Source organism: Canis lupus, chromosome 7, assembly GCF_048164855.1.
Source record: "Canis lupus baileyi chromosome 7, mCanLup2.hap1, whole genome shotgun sequence".
In the NCBI taxonomy this organism is placed as follows: domain Eukaryota; kingdom Metazoa; phylum Chordata; class Mammalia; order Carnivora; family Canidae; genus Canis; species Canis lupus.
The window spans coordinates 3,665,981-3,679,799 of record NC_132844.1 but is presented as its reverse complement, the minus strand read 5'-3'; the positions used below and the strand labels follow the sequence as shown (position 1 = coordinate 3,679,799).

Sequence of the window (13,819 nt, the reverse complement as noted above, 5' to 3'; positions counted from 1 at the left end):
TCTTTAAAAAAAAAAAAACTAATTATATGCCTGTCACATGACTCAGCCATTCCACTGGTAGGTATTTAACTAAGAGGAGTGACAGCATGTGTCCATACAGACTTGTATACAAATATATATATATATATATATATATATATATATATATATGTGTGTGTGTGTGTGTATATATATATATACATACACATAGCAGTTTTGTTTCAAAGCATCAAAAAATGGACAGGAGCTCAAATGTTTGGACGTAGGTGAATGGATGAAGAAATTGTAATATATCCATATAATAGCATACTACTCAGCAATAAAAAAGGGAACTTTATAACATGATTGAATCTCAAAACAATTATGCTATGAGGAAGAATCAAGACAAAAACATGTTACCTATTATATTATTCTAATTCTAGAAACTGCAAACTAATCTCTAGTGACAGAGAATAGAAGTGGTTGCTTCAGGACAGGGAGGTACATAGTAAGGAAGAAGGGAGGAATTGAAAGGAAACACACGGTAACTTTGAGGGGAAATGGAAATTTTAATTATCGTGGTTTTGTTGATGGTTTATTTGTCTATACATATTTGAAAACTTATCAAATTGTATTTTGTTTGCAATTGATCGATTGTATGCCAACTATATCTCAATAAAGCTGTCTTAAAAAGTGAAAACTAAGAGTTTGAGAGGATTCTACAGTCTCTTTCAGCAGAGAGCAGGACTGCCATATACCTCTGTAAATTTATAAATATAAAGTGGGGGTGAAGTGTGGGGACAGAGGGCTACAGTACAGAATACTTTCAAAGTCTTTTAGAGTAGGTCAATCTGAGTAGGTCAATGAAACAAAGAAGGACCTAAGTGGATATCAAAGGCCCCAATTATTTTACTAAAATCCTGCCTTTGCTTTGACTGACATGCCTTTGAGTGAATGTCTGAGAACATTCTGCTTGTTATTGGATAATGAAAAGCACACTACGAATTTGTATTTGAGGAAGATTGTTTGCTGGCTAGTGATGAAGTTAACCATTGGATCTCTGAGGACCATTTTAAAGATTATTTTTGATTTGATTTCTTCAAGTTTGATAAATAATGAAAAGGAGCTTAGAAGTTTTTAGCAACTCTTCCTCTTCATAGGATTGCATTTTATCCTACTCAGCACTTTTTGTAGGACTCTTTAATGTCTCACCACCAACTGAGCCAGATGATGTCTTAAAGCTTTGGTTGGGATAATTGGATCATTTGTTACTCTCAAACTCAATGTTTAGGAGCCTTTCTGAAAGAATTGCCCCTGAACATATTAGCTTGTTTTAAAGCATCATCAGCAGAAAACTGAGCTCTACTTTTATTTTTTAATTTTTAATTTTTTTCTAGCCAATTTCAGAGAGAAATAGATCTGTTTCTTTCCTGTGTTATTTCTCCTATCCCTCTAGATTGCTCTCTCAGAAGTGGCATGAATTTGTTTCGACTTTTGTCACGTGAGACCTCCAACAGGTGCTCATGGCAAAGGTAATATGGAACGTGGCCTTGGAAAATACCAGAAGTCAGCGTGGCTTCAGTAGCAGTGATACTGTATTCTTTTGACTCTGCATTTGAGAGTTTCCCTAATGGGATCCCATACAGAAACATAACGCAGAATTCAGGATCATGGTGTGGGAAGTCGGGAGCAATGGACAGTATTCACACAGGCTACAGGACTGATAAATATGACAGTGAAGCAATCTTGGTTACTTGGCCCATTTATCTCCAGAGATTTCGCTCCCTGCTAATCTTGTAAAAAAGTAATTAATTTTCATCAGAGCAGAGAATGAAAGTTGAGTCATTGACTATCAGTTGAAGTCAACTTCACAACGTTTAGCCTTGCAGAGTGGATTCTGAAAGTCCTTAGTAAACATCTCAGCTCCCAATGAAAGAACCTTTTCATTCCCAGTTCACATCCTGAAGCAATGGCAAACAGCTTGCGCAAAGACCTTGCAACCAGTACCTTCAGGTGAAATGTTGGAAGAAGAAGAAACCCCTTGATGCACCAAGTCAACTTTATAAAGATTGCTAGTATGTTAAGAGACTCTTTGTCACCGTTTCACTTTCTCAAAAATAATTGTGCTCTTGCCACCCCGGAAGACTTGAAGACGCATAATCCAGGCAAGGAGCTTACTACCACTGGTGTTTTGCACAGGTTCCGGCTCAGAGACCTGTCCTCAAAGCCGTGTTTTGAGCGTAGGTGGCTGAGCGTAATTGGCCCTTTACCTTTTCAGGTCAGAAGCATAATGGATCATGAGAGTATATTGTGAACAGAGTAAAAGAGAGGGGAAAGAAGCCTAAAGAAAGGACCAAAATCTGGCCTCTGGGGACAATGACAACACAATGAGGCTTCGTCCCTCGAAGACTGGGCATGGCACCTTGTCACTCTGTAGAGTTGAGCCAGTGCCATTATAACAAGACATTTTCTTCCACTAATGTTTCCTTCCATATGTCAGATGCTAGAAAATAACTGACATGTGGACTTTACAACACAGAAGACACTGTTTTCACATATACTTGCCCTGAACCTTGCAACTAGTGTGAGGCAGGGGCCATTGCCATCCTGGACATGTTTGCACAGGAGAGATTGGTCAAGGCTGTTCTGTTGTTAAGTCAGGGCACATGGCTGGAGAGTGGAAGAGCATACACCCGAGTCTGTGTCCTCTGATGCCAATCCCAGATATCCTGTCAGTTGTTTGCTTTCACATTCTATCGCCCTGGAGGAATAGGTTCACCTTTAGAACTGATGACAGCAACCACATGCCAAGTAGCAAGTGTTAGCATGATGGTCAAGCGAGAAGATTCTGGGATCAAAGTGCTGGAGGCCCAATCCAAGTCCCACCACTCACGGCTGTGTGATCTGGGGCGGTATTCTTAACCTCTTTGTTAATAGTGTTATCTATTTCATAGGGTTGCAGTGCGAGTCTATGGGTTTCCAAGCATAAAGCACTCAGAATCCCGGTTGGCACCTTTTAGAGGCTGCATATTAGCGCTCTCCATAGCAGCAAACGCCATTGTTACCATAATTGATACTTATTATTATAGTAAGGGAAAGCATTTATTACATTTCTTCCATCTCTGTGGGAATAAAAATTAGGTCCGAATGACATGCTTTTATGTTGATTTGAATCCTGCCAGGAGTACATTAGGCATTGGAGAGCTGCAATGGCCTAATAAATTCTTGTTTCCATTCCCAGCCAATATTTTAAGAACCAGGAAATGAGTGTTCATTTCCTAGGATGTCTTATTTACATCTCTCAACCCCATATCTAGGGATGATTGGACTCATTCACACTATTTCGAGTTCTATACTCCTTGGGAAGGCTGGTAGGAGATGTGATTACTTCGTTCTACTGGTAATTCTTTCTGTATTTATCTTCTGCGCTTCTCAGGGTTCGGTTCTTGGGTGTCTTTTCTCTAGCTACACCTACCTCCTTGTAGTTCTCATGTAGTCACATGACTTTCAAAGCCAACGCTATGTTAATAATCCCAAATTTATATCCAGGCCAGATTTTTCTTCTGAACTCCAGACGTGTATGTCCACCTGCCTGCTCCACATCACCTCTTGGAAGTCCAACGGATGTCTTGAACTACGCGTAAACAAAACCACTCCCAATCGTCCCTTCAAAACCTTGTACAGCTTCTCCCATTTTAGATGGTAACATGTCCATTCTTCCGATTGTTCAGGCCTCAGATTCTGGAGTCACTCATGACTCCCCTCTTTCATACATACATCCAGTGTATTAAGAAATCCTATTGACTCTCCTCGGAATCTGTCTGGAATCTGACTACTTCGCAGCATCTCCTTTACCACCACTCTGGGCTGCATCAGCATCGTCTTAGGTGGCTTATTGCAATACCCTGCTAATCGGTCTCTATGACTCGACCCTTATTTCCTGTAGCTTATTTTCCATAGAGCAAGTGGAATGATGTTTTAAGGTATGTCGTATCATGTCACTCTTCTACCCCAAACCTTGAAATGCCTTAGCAATTCTATGTGATCTGACCACCTATCACTCCTCCCATCTTCTTTCCCACTCTTCTCCTTGTTCGTCTCTGTGTTTCCTTACAGTTCCTTAGCTGCCCCAGGTGTCCCCATGCTTCCTGGACCTTCGCCGTCCCGGTTCTGCAGCATGATGCACTCCTGCCCTGGGTGACTGCTCGGCTGACTCTCTCACTTCTGTGAGTAAAGGTGCCTCCCCTTCCCCCAAAGCCTAACCCTGACTCCCCTATTCAGTCCTGCCCAGCTCCCATGCCGCCTTCCAGTCCTCTGGATTTCCCTTAACCTGTTCCATGTTTTCTTTTTCTCATGGCACTCTTCCTAACCACACTCTGAGATCCACAATCTCTGACCCAAATCTTTGGGATCCTAGATGCATTTCAGAATTTAGCCATTTTCAGAGTTTAGTAGAGAATGCAATGCATATACCATATATTACATCTTATCCTTAGCAAAGTTCTGTAATCAAATACGTGAATATTTCCGAAGCCAAACCTAGAAATATGTGTATTAGCTAAAATAAAGAGGAGTTCAGTTCAGACCAGTTTCACTGACACATTCAGGATAAAATTCCAATTTTTAAACCTTTACAGACTTTGTTTTGCTATTAAAGAATTGTGGAGCTGAATAGAGTGGTTAGGTTCATCCCTGCACTGGAGGGCAAACTCCGCGAGGCCGGAGTTCATGGTCTTCGATTTGCCCCTCTACCCAGGCACTGCTCTCAGTGTGTGTTGCTTAAATAAATGAATTGTCCCATGAAACTCTTCCTTTTCTTCTTTCCAGATTTAACTAGCTAATCGTCGCCTGTTGGACATGTCCTATGTGTATGTTTTTTCCATGTGGACCTTTCCTTTTACTGATCCTTCAGTTCTTCCCTTGTCCTCTTCTTTATTCAAGTAGTCCAGCTTTCACAATTTAGATGTAATCTCGCCCCCAAGAGAGCGCCCCCGGCTCCGCAGTTTGCGATGCCCTGTCCTTATCAACTGCTATAGCAATTTCTAAAAACTAATACATCATTTGCATCTAATTCTCACGCGTCTCCTTTCTTTCATTAAAGATTTACAGATGAATTATCGTCACCCCATCCAAATTACAAGCTCTTTGGGAATAAAGGCTATGTTACCATCACCATGAACAGGGCACCAGGTAAAAGTTCTGATTTTACAGCAGCTGGCTCACCATTGGATAAGCTCTTACATTTTTCCCTTTTTGTATAAGTTATTGTACTAGATGCTGGGACGATAATGGCTTATTCGGTTCTACTGGGTGGGGGTGGGGGGAGAAGAAGAAGAAAATAGGTGCTTGTAATTGAATTGATGGCTGCACTTGAGTGGGTTGAGCTCCAACCTCGGAGGCCCAGGGATTTCCCCAAGGCAATGGTGGCCCAGACAGAAAAAATAGGAAATGCCCGAAGGAGGAGGGCAGGAGGGGAAGGCCTGTCCCAAGCAGAAGTGGCTGCAGGGGTCAAGCCCCGGAAGTGACGGTGAGAGGGGGCACATCTTTATATAAGGCACACCTGCGTTTCGGTGTGATCGGGGCACAGGTTGCCGGGGAGCTGGGATCGTGCCCCCAAAGATAAGACGGGTCTTGGAGGAAGGCGGTGGCCAGATCCTAAACTATGTTCTACATCTTGTGAAGGGATTTAGGCTGATTAAGACAGGTGCGATGAATTATTTCGGATTTTAAGCCAGGGTCTACGGTGCGCTCAGATTCACATTTTTGAAAGAGGACTCTAGAGGATTCCGTGAGGAGTGGATGGGGAGGGCAAGGCTGGAAACAGGGGACAGGGTTTGTAATTTTTTTCCGGTATTTCTGGCGATGCCTTCTCGAAGGGTCTGCGCATGGAGGCGCCTGCTGTTCATCTCCCGTGGGATGACCAATGAACCCTAATGATTCTGCTGAGGGACACTAGAGTAACATATTTATTGATCGAAGTCTCAGCTTTCGTTTTATGATCTTTGGGAAATGGGTTTCCTCCGAGCAAAAGAAAACAAAGTGCATCTGTGAGCTGTCTGAGGGGCAGGTACGGTTCTGCAAAACAGGATGTGGTGTTGGCTGAGCCGTCCCTCTGGGGGCAGAGATGGGACTCGAGAGGGCAGGGGGGACAGATCGGAGAGGTGGGGGCAAGACTGACGGGGACACACGGCGGGTGAGCTCCGGGACAGTGAAGAACGAGGCGCCCCCCACCTCCATCCTGATGACAGCAGCCTTCACGGGCCCTTCAGGAAAGGAATCTGCTAAACAGATGCCCTCAGCATGTCACTTGCGGACAAAGCGCCCTTTGCTCAAACCCCTCTCAGAAAGGCTGAGAATGGATAAGTCTGGTGAGAGGCATAATTTGTCAGACTAATTTATTATAGTCCGAGGAGGTCCCTGAGTAACACAGGCCTCCAGGGAGCGGAAGGCTGTCGTCCAGGGGTGGTCGTGACTCTCCTCCCACGGGCTGGGGCCTCCGCGTGCTTGTTTGTGTTTGGTTTTGTTACAGGGAAGAGCCTAAGCTTGTTCCCAGTTCTCTGGTTCTGTTAATAATAGTCCATTTTATGTTCATCTTGAAAAATGAGAAAATGGGAGCCCCTGTGTGGGAACAAGGGCTTGTCAAACAGGACTTACCGGGGAAAATTGAAGCCAGGGGTTGAAGCTCCCAACAAAACAGGAACTGGATCGGCCTGCTGGCTTCTGCTCCCTCCCTGCAGGATCCAGGGGCACGACAAGCCAACGGGGGCTCCCGAGGCCCTGGCTGACGCCTCCCCGAGCTGGGAGAAATGTTTACTGCCTTCAGGAGACCCCGTCATGCCACTTGGCAATCACTAAGTCAGGAAATTATCACCGTTCTGATAGAAACGATCATTTTTTTCAAGGGAAGGGGTTAAATTCCTCTTGATAATACAGTGGGTATCAGGTGGCACATATCCGAAAGAATTTGTATATTTTTCTTCCCTTGGTCCCCTCCCAATTGTGTCTGTCAAACTGCTACAAAGGAAACCAAACAAAACAAAAGGAGAAAAGAAAATAAGAAAGAGAGAAAGAAGGGGCGAGGGATACGGGAGCTGAGCCTTGCGCAGGAGCCCCGGGAGGGAGGCCTGTTCTCGGGGCTGAGGCTGGTCACATGGCACCACGAGCCCCCTGCCAGCCCTCAGTCCCTTTCGTTGGCCTCAGTTTCCCCACACTCATCTCATGATCCCCACGGCAGCATGTCGGGATTTCCAAAAAAAAAAAAAAAAATGCCCTACTAAATGTATTGCAGAAGAATTTAACAGCTTCCCAAACTGCCAAAAACTCTAAATCAAAACTACGCGCTATCAGGACCCGAGACCTGGTGACAAGGATCATTGGGCATCTCTGCGGCATGGAGGAAAGAGGTCGGGGCTCCCGATCTGCTACTTATTTGTATAATTTCAGAAAAAACTGCCCCACTCTCCCAGTTTCTCACTCTCGCAGATGGGAAGCTTGGGCCCGATGATCTCTGTTCTTTCTCAGACCTAAAATTCTGTATGTGAAAGGGACACATCTAAATTCAGGCAGCCGACATCTCTATTGCCAGGCCCTGGGGCTCTTGGGCTCCTGGGATATATGATCCGGATTTTGGCGAGGTTCACTTCACACTACCTGTGGTTCCCGCGTGTAGAGTGAGTGGGGTTCCTGAGGTGCAGGACTATAGTCAACACAAGGGCTCTGCAGTGAGATGTGAGTAGATGCAAACTGATGTAAGTAGAGGCACATGGATGGGAAATTGTACCCACTTACTGGGCCTGTGCTGTTGACCCACTAGAGGGAACTCAGCATACTGGTTCGAAGAGGCTGGTTTGTACGTGTTTGCACAAACGTGTACCAATTTACTCTTTAATCTGCCGCAGGCTCTCCCCATGTTGACTTGTACTGGCCACACTCCTACCCACACACGCGCTCAGCACAGCAACTCCTTGAACTCAGCCCTAGATGGCCACGTGTCTGCCCGGATGAGTCAGCGGGAGAAGGTTCTCGTAGGGTCCTCCTGCTTCCAAGGGCGGTTGCTGCTCACACAGGCTGGAAGGACATTCTCCCGTGGAGTCTGAGAGCTTTGCCCTTCCGTCCCCGACGGGGAGTAGATGTGTGAGGAGCAGATGCCCTCGCTAGTACCCGCCTGGCACAGCCACTGTCTACATACAGCGTGGTGTCTACACCACAGCAAACTCTTGATACTGACCCTTAATTCGACCCCTCCACTCTTAGGAGGTTCTGACTCTCATGAAGTGACATGGGGCATTTTCTCTGAAAATTCACTTCTGGGAAACCGCTTAATACTCCATGTTACTTGTCTTTAAAAAGTCCATTTCAGATACTATACCAGGCCTTTGGACTTTCCACATTCCTCAGCCAGATGTTCAACAGCAAATATTTTCTCAGCTGGGAAAAAGAAGAAAAAAAAACAGTGAAACTTGTCAGCAGTGGTGGGAATTATCAGTATCAATGAACACTTATTTTTTTGCTTTTGCATGGGAGACTGGCAGAAATATTTGAAATATGAATCTGGGTTCTATCCCTAATATACCTTAATAAATTCCAGCTCTGGAGTAGCAAATGAAAACTGATACCGGAGACTGCAGAGTGTACAAAAATATGGAACATATTCAGAAGTTATTACTATTCATTTTACTTCCAATCATAGGTTCACTCAACCTCTATATGATAAATGAACCTTCAGGGTATGTTTGCATTGACATTTATGAGTTTCAAGAATAAATGACCTGACTTTTTTGGAGGGGCGTTCCCCGGAGGGCTTAAAGGTAACTGAAATATCTTTGGCCCAGAATATTTCTTAAGTAGCTTTGAAGCCAGAGAATTTAATTGAATTTGAAAACCCACTTAGGAATAAAAATCTGAAGGCACTTTGGGCATTGCATTAGGGGGCTAAGCCAAATATTTCAAAAATATTTAACTTCAAATGAAATTTTCATTCTTTTGACTACTTAATTAAATATGATTTTCCCCCCCCGAATTTCCCTGAGAAGGAAAGAACTCTTTGAATGCGTGGTATTAAAAAGAATTCTAAATAAATTGGAACACAAGAGGCCTTTGGTTTGGGGCAACTTTGAAAAGTATCAGCTTTTTATCAAGGAAGGAATTATATTACTTTCTTTGATCTGCTCCTTCCCTCATTTGCCTTGAAGCTATTAGGGCCCCCTTTTTGGTCTCTTCCAGCTTGGATGGTCACTTACTTTCCAGTGAGTGTGACTTGGAAAGGGATGACAATGAACTGCTACTTTGTCCCAAGGTCTTCAGATTCTGAAGGGTTCTCAAGTAAGATTTAGGAAACCAGCGTACTTCTGACTCAGAATATCTTGGCACTGAGACTTGGGTTTTTTTTGTTGTTGTTGTTGTTTTTTATTATTGACTCAGAATTTCTCCAAACCTGGTTCATCTTACGAAAAAAAGCTCACCTTTGGTGACATGATAAGTTATCTCATAATTAACAAAATGAAGCTAAGCTTTTATCTTAGAATCACTCTTAAGATACTACAATCAAAACTGACATACCAGGCCACCATGGCTCACCATTCATTTTTCTCAAATGATCCCTTTGTTTGAAATTTTGGGATTTTAATTTTGAGAGCGTGACATTGGAGTGTACACTGATAGATTACTTGAAAAGTTGAATATTCGAATTTAAACCTTGGGAATTTGGGGGTCCTAGTTAAAAAGCAGTCTCATCCTAGAAAACGATATCGCCATGGGCTTCTTTTTGGCGGATGATAAAATCCTTCAAGAATCTTCTTTTTAGTTTAATGCACATCACATTCTAAATATGAAGTTTGGAAACAAATATGCTGGACTTGAGTCACTAGGATTGATGGTGCTCAAGTTCTAAGGCGTAGGGAGATGGAGTCCAGCAAGTTCCTTGCCCGGTCGAATCATTCTTACAGTAAAAAATGAGTGCAGAAAACTACTTTCTACTTCTACCAATATCTCTCACCTAGTGGAAAAGATTGCTCTCGTTTTTATTTTATATTTATTTCCCAAGACCCATACATTTTATATAATTTAAGTAGAAAAATCAAAAGGCTTACTTGTTTAGAAAGAGATTGGCAAAATATTTAGGACTCTCTCATTATTAGGTGACCCATTCCTTAAGTTACACCAGTGTCTGTAACTTGATTGAAAAGATGCCTTTCAGCCAAAATCAAAGCACCTAAAATCAGTAAAGTTGGATCAGAACATACTTATACAACACTTTGATACTATAGTTGGACTGGAAGAAAGCCAAACAATTCACATACAAACAATTGGACATTCATTTGGTGTTCACATAAACCTGATGTAATAATGCCTTATTAGAGAGTCACTTTCCACTTCCTCTGAACCCTTTTCCAAACACCTTTCAACTTCAGAACTGGTCCAATGCAAGGAGCCAAAAGTACTGAGTGTCCTGCCAGAAAAATCTCTTTGCATTTCTGTAACTGGAAACCAATAGGCTTAAAACAAAGAATCCTTCTAAGGGAAATTGTGACGGGCTTACCACCCAAATATTGGACCAAATAAATAAAACTCAGATAACATTTTGAATGAGGATTATTTTGCCTATCAACAGTTATGAACATTCCAATTTACTCAAGGTGATGGAAAACTGATCAAGTAGATCTAAAAATACATTACATACGTAGAACATGGGCGAATGTAGTATATACCTGTAATAGGATGAAACATATGCAATATAAAATAGAGCTATCCACGATTGTTAAATTTCAGACAAACACACTTTCGCCTAATATTAACTGGTCCCAAACTATAACTGTACCAAGTTGGCCAATTACCAGTATCACTCAAGTAGCATACAGGTCGTTCCTTCCTGTTGACTTCCTTCTTCGGTGTTTCTGATTCATTAGGGTTGGAGAAGGTCCTCAGAAACTGTTGTTTTTTGTTTTGTTTTGTTTTGTTTTGTTTTTTTGTTTTTTGTTTTTTTAAATCTCTTGGTGTTTCTGAAGAGGAACTAAATTTCCCATCTCCCCACTTAGGCCACCCTGGCGCCTTAGCTCTGTCGGAAATGGAGTAAATAAGATGAACACTCTGATTTGTGTATCAAATAGTAGGATGGGCTGTTTTAACACTAATCCTTAGGATCTGCAATTACATTTGTAGGTGTTTCTACTACAGAAAAAGCAAAACCCCAAAGAGTTGTAGTTACAGTAAATGGGAAACCCATTCCTGGAGCTTTTGTGAACAGCCTCAATCTTAAACGTAGCTGGAAATTTCTTCTTAGAGAAATCAAGTTCAGACACAAATTGAAAGCTGTTCCTCAACTAGGGAATAGTAAGAAGAGGTCAGAGTCCAGGTTGTTTAAGAGGGCATGGAATCCAAGTATTCCAGGCGATAAGGTACTGAAAGCTAGAATTTTAACTTATTATCTTTTATTTCCTTTTGAAATTCTGTTTTCTTTTTTTAAAAAATATTTTATTTATTTATTTGAGAGAGAGAGAGTGAGAGAGAGAGCACAAGTGGGTGGAGGGGGAAGAGCAGAGGGAGAACCGGACTCCCTGCTGAGCGAGGGAACCCAGTGCTGGTGGTTCCCAGGTCCTGGATCATGACCTGAGCGAAAGGCAGCCACTAAGCTGCTGGTCTGGGCCATCCAGGCATCCCTTGGGATTCCTTTTTCTTATTACAAAAGTAAATTTTGGAAAATAGAAAAATTGTTTTAAAACTGGAAAATATTTAAAAAGTTAAAAAGAAAGTGTCACTATATTCACAGTCATTTAACATTTTGTGGTAGTTTCCTTCTGTTTTTTAAGTTAATTAATTAATTTTTAAAGATTTTGCTTATTTATTCATGAGAGAAAGAGAGAGGCAGAGACACAGGCAGAGGGAGAAGCAGGCTCCCTGCAGGGAGCCCGATGTGGGACTCGATCCCAGGACCCTGGGGTCACGCCCTGAGCTGAAGGCAGAGGCTCAACCACTGAGCCCCCCAGGGGTCCCACTTCTGTTTTAAAATATGCATATCTAAAAAAAAATTGCACATCTATATCTCAATGTTGAAACACATACAGATGTTCACAAAATTTTAAGCCCAGTACTTGTGTAAGCCACTCTAGATGCCGCCATTGCTAAGATGTTGTCTTCAGTGGAGCAACGACCCAGTTAAACGATACAGCAGCTACCACGTGTGAGTTGCCTGTAGTGGGCACCACGTGCTTGACGCATGTTGGAGCTGTCACTCTTCAAAATAGTGAGGGAGGTAGGTACTTTGTTATTTCCCATTTAATTGCCGGAGAAAGGCGGTGCACAGGGTCTGCGTGAGTTTGCTACCACTTTGCAGCAGCAGCAGGATCCTGGGCCTGCCCTTACCAGCTCCCAGGGCCCCCTGGGGGGGGGTGTGCACAGGAGGAGGGAATGGCCTACGACTCCCCGAAACTCTCCTCTGCTCCTGCATCTCTATTTTAACATAAACATTTAAGTGGCAGAAAATTAACTGGGTGGCCTTGAGGTTCTTCGAGGCGTGCCGTCGTACGACCAAAGCAGCTTAGGAACCCTTGACCTCGATGTTTCTATCCGCCCGAGTTTTTGTCTCAGGTTTTAGTTTTTCAACACCAACAGTGCAGCAAGAGGCTTTCACAACTAACGGAAGACTTATTTCAGGCGGATTTCATTTTCCTTTTCTCAGTCAAATAGCCCTGAGGTTTCCCCTGCAGACCAGAAAAGCGACTCTAAAGCAGCGCCGGCAAAATTCTTCGAGGCCAATTTCTAAGGCCTTGCGAACAATCCAAGAAAATATCCCAATTTTCTCTCAGATTAATTCAACAGTGGGATACCTAGTTCCAATAAACAGTCCGTTTTAATTTAGGCCATGAATTAAGGCAAGAGGAATGTCAGACCCTCCAACGGGGCCTGCTATTTTCGGACGCGGACGGACGGCCTCCTAAGCCTTTGTGCTGGTCGTGCTAAGGAACAAAGCTCTTTTCCTGGGAAATCAGCCATCTTAATTGCTCAAGCTTCCGCTGAAGGATATCTGAAGTGACCAGACCCCAGAGGGACAGAGCCCTAATGAAGGATGTTTATTGCTATTCTTGTGTCCTCATTGTTCAGGGACACACAGAAGCATCTCTACTTTTTAGTATCCTTGTAGTCACTATCAGATTATTTTTTTTCTGGAAACCCTGACCCTATTACTATGAAGTCCCATGCACACTGTTAAATGATTTGTGAGCTGTCCAGTTAGCTTCATTTTTTTACCTCTCTCCCGTGATTGCATGTTCATTCTACAACAACAAACTTCTCAGAGGTCAAAGAAAGCATCCTCTCAAGGAGGTCAAATTCCCTTTACTTCACATTCCATTTAATGAAACGGGATAGGAAACCACTGTTTCTGAGCCATTGTTCCCAGCGCTTGGTGATAGGGCAGCCCAGCACGCTTGAGTGATGGAAACCCCTAGGCCGACGTCTGCTGTTAGATGATTTCAGACACACAAAGGAAATCCACTTGTTCAGGGCTGCTGTAGAGGCAGCTGGCCTGCAGAGTTAAACAGCAGCATAAAGATCACGCTTACCCAACTTCTGAAAAAATAAAATAAAATAAAATAAAATAAAATAAAAGGCAGAGGGAAACATCTGCCCAGCATCTGTTGTAATCTCTCTTATGAGCCTCAGACTCTTCCTAAAAATGTCATTTCATCAGGTGACACTGCTAAGACCAGTATCATAGGAGATAATGATAATGTGGGGAAGTGAAGTAATAATAACAAAGAGAACCTTGTCCCTTTCAAGGTAAAATCCTGCCTGTCTAAGAAGATACAGAGATCCAGTTTTGTTTTGGGGTACATATCAAGACATCTGGCTTAGTAGGCTCTTGATT

The 13,819-nt window shown here is 42.9% G+C and overlaps 1 long non-coding RNA gene across 2 annotated transcripts in view; it reads left to right on the top strand.

The window, feature by feature from the left end:
• LOC140636480 (uncharacterized) overlaps positions 1 to 13,819 on the top strand; it is a 36,932-nt gene that overhangs the window by 14,164 nt on the left and 8,949 nt on the right. The window contains exons 2-4 of one of the 2 annotated variants that reach the window (XR_012033665.1): positions 1,415 to 4,184; positions 5,060 to 5,148; positions 12,054 to 12,205. This is a non-coding gene — a long non-coding RNA (uncharacterized lncRNA). The remainder of the gene's footprint in view (positions 1 to 1,414; positions 4,185 to 5,059; positions 5,149 to 12,053; positions 12,206 to 13,819) is intronic. The other variant, XR_012033666.1, reaches the window with a different exon arrangement.